The following is a 2,526-nucleotide window of genomic DNA, read 5'->3' as shown; positions in this document are numbered from 1 at the left end:
ACCTGCGAGCGTCCGTCAGTGCGCGGGCGGGCGGCGCCGCGAGTGCCGGGGGCGCGGCGCGGGGCCGCGGGCGGCGAGCGGGAGCGGCGGGGGGGCGGCGCTGGCGGCGGGGCTGCGGGCTGCAGGGAAATCCCGGCGCCGCGGAGCGCCGCCCGGGAGGCGGGAGGGAGCGGGCCGGGGAGCCCGGCAGCGGTCAGCAGGAAGAGGGGTTTCCTCCGGTTTGGGTGTGGTTTTTTTTGGTTTGAGCTCGTTGCGGGGAGCGCCGGGAGGCCGAGCCCCTCGGGTGCGCCGCCCCCGTTCCCCCCAGCGCGGAGAGGCGCTTAAAAGCTGCTGATTTTCCACCCCGACCCTCTCTCCCTCAGCTCCCCGCTCCGCCAAGGGCGAGGCCTCCACCCGCTCCCTCCGCCTCCCCTCCGTTGCTCACGCGTTGCTAAGGAGCGCTCGGGGCTCCGCGGGTGAACGGCGGCGGCTCCTGCCACATCGCATCCCGCATCGCCACCGCTGGGCCCAAGAGCCCTTTAATAACCGGTTTGAGAGCACCTGCCCAGCTGTTTTATACGAGTGAAACTGCCTTGCCCAGAGCGGGATGGGGCTCAAAATAGCTGCTGGCAGCCCAGCAGATTGCTGACTGGGAAGCCCATAAATACTGGAGCTGGCGTTAAATTTTTTAACAAGTTCCATGGTTAATCCAGACGGAGACCCCGGTGTTGTTTCACTTCTCCCAGTGACATCCTCGCAGAGGTTTCTGTTGGCAGGTACCCGAACTCCACAGCCCACGTCCGACGCATTTACCGAGGGGTCGTTTTTCAAAATGTTGCGTTTGGCGCTGCCACACAAGCACTGCGTGTGCACTCGTTGAAATACTGAGCGTAGTACAGACCTTGCCAGGGCTAAGGTATTTTTATAAATATTTGCATAATCTTCATTATGTATGGCATTTTTAAGTAAGTGTAAACAGTGGATGCATCGTACACAAATGTATACTTATTTTAGAATACGTTTACATACCCACATCTGGGCGAGAGAATTTTCCCCTTTGCTCTCTTCACGTTGTTAGCATTGGAGCACTTGAATGCTAAAGCACTTTACCACGGGGCAATTGTGTTTTCTTTTCTGTAAATACAATGCCCGAATTCAGAGAACATTTTCATTGCAAGGTGTCCAGATGGTAATATTCGGCATGCCCGCAGACTGCCATGCCCTCACACACACGGGGCGACATCTCTGGGCAGGAAACATCGGGTCATACGCAGCAGTTTGTACCCTGATCCTGCTATCTGAAACAAAACTTACGCAGCAAATGCTGCCCTTTCGCATGAAATTTCTCATTGCTGAAGTATTTTCAATGGCGTGAAAATCACAAAATCACAGAATGGTAGGGGTTGGAAGCAGGGTCACCTACAGTAGGCTGTAGAGGACCTTGTCCAGGTGGGTTTTGAATATCCCCAGAGAAGGAGACTCCACAGCCTCCCTGGGCAGCCTGTTCCAGTGCTCCGTCACCCTCAGAGGGAAGAAGTTCTTCCTCATGTTCAGACGGAACTTCCTGTGCTTCAGTTTGTGCCCATTGCCCCTTGTCCTGCCGCTGGGCACCACTGAAAAGAGATTGGCCCCATCCTCCTGACACCCACCCTTCAGATATTTGTAAGTATATATTAGGTCCCCTCCTTTTAGCCATATGATTTACATGACATGATTTTTTTTAAAATACCCCAAGCCCTCTGCGTGTCCGTTTCACAGCTGTGGGTGAAGTGCCTCGCGCTGCCGGAGCAAGGGCTCGGTGCAGAGGGTCCCTGCCCGTGGCCGGCGTGTGGTCCCCCAGCTGGGAGCGGACACCGACGGAGCGGGTGGCTGGCGGCAACGGCCCCGCTGCTGCCCAAGGGAGCGGGGTGGGCTCTGTGCCGCGGCCTCCGGCAGTGCTGGAGGCATGGCCGGGGACTGCATGGTTCCAGTAATTCTTAATTGCTATCGCAGAAGCCAAAGTAAATTTGAGAGCAGCCCAGAGGCTGCTCCCAGTTTATGCAGAAGGACAGTCAGAGAAAACAGCTATTAAAAAGTTTGTGTAAGCAAAAGAAAAAAGAACTCTGTAATAAATCCTGGCTTCTTTGGATACATTTCCAACTTTGCAATTATTCAATTACTTATCCTGCATGAACGCACTCCACAATACCTTTATTCTACCAACTCTACTCTTGAGACTACTTTCTCATTTAGGAACCTAATTTAAGTGGTTTAAAACTTTTTTAAAAGGGACACTCGAGGGATGACATTGCTCGTACTTGTTTTTAGGTCAGAAAGGACATGTGTGTGGGCATGCATGTGTGCGGCCCTACATGATGAAGCTGGAGAAAATCCACACAACCATTTCTGAGAACAAAACGGACAGACACATGGATTCATTTGCTGTAATAACAGCCTGGCAACATTTTCCAGCGGCACACTCAAAACCTTGTCTCAGTCATGTCACACATCCCTGACTCTTCTGAATACTTTCCCTGGTTCTTCTCTTTTCCGAGGGCTGGGTTTCAG

Source organism: Opisthocomus hoazin, chromosome 2 (genome assembly GCF_030867145.1).
Source record: "Opisthocomus hoazin isolate bOpiHoa1 chromosome 2, bOpiHoa1.hap1, whole genome shotgun sequence".
Lineage (NCBI taxonomy): Eukaryota > Metazoa > Chordata > Aves > Opisthocomiformes > Opisthocomidae > Opisthocomus > Opisthocomus hoazin.
Note: the sequence above shows the minus strand (reverse complement) of the source record.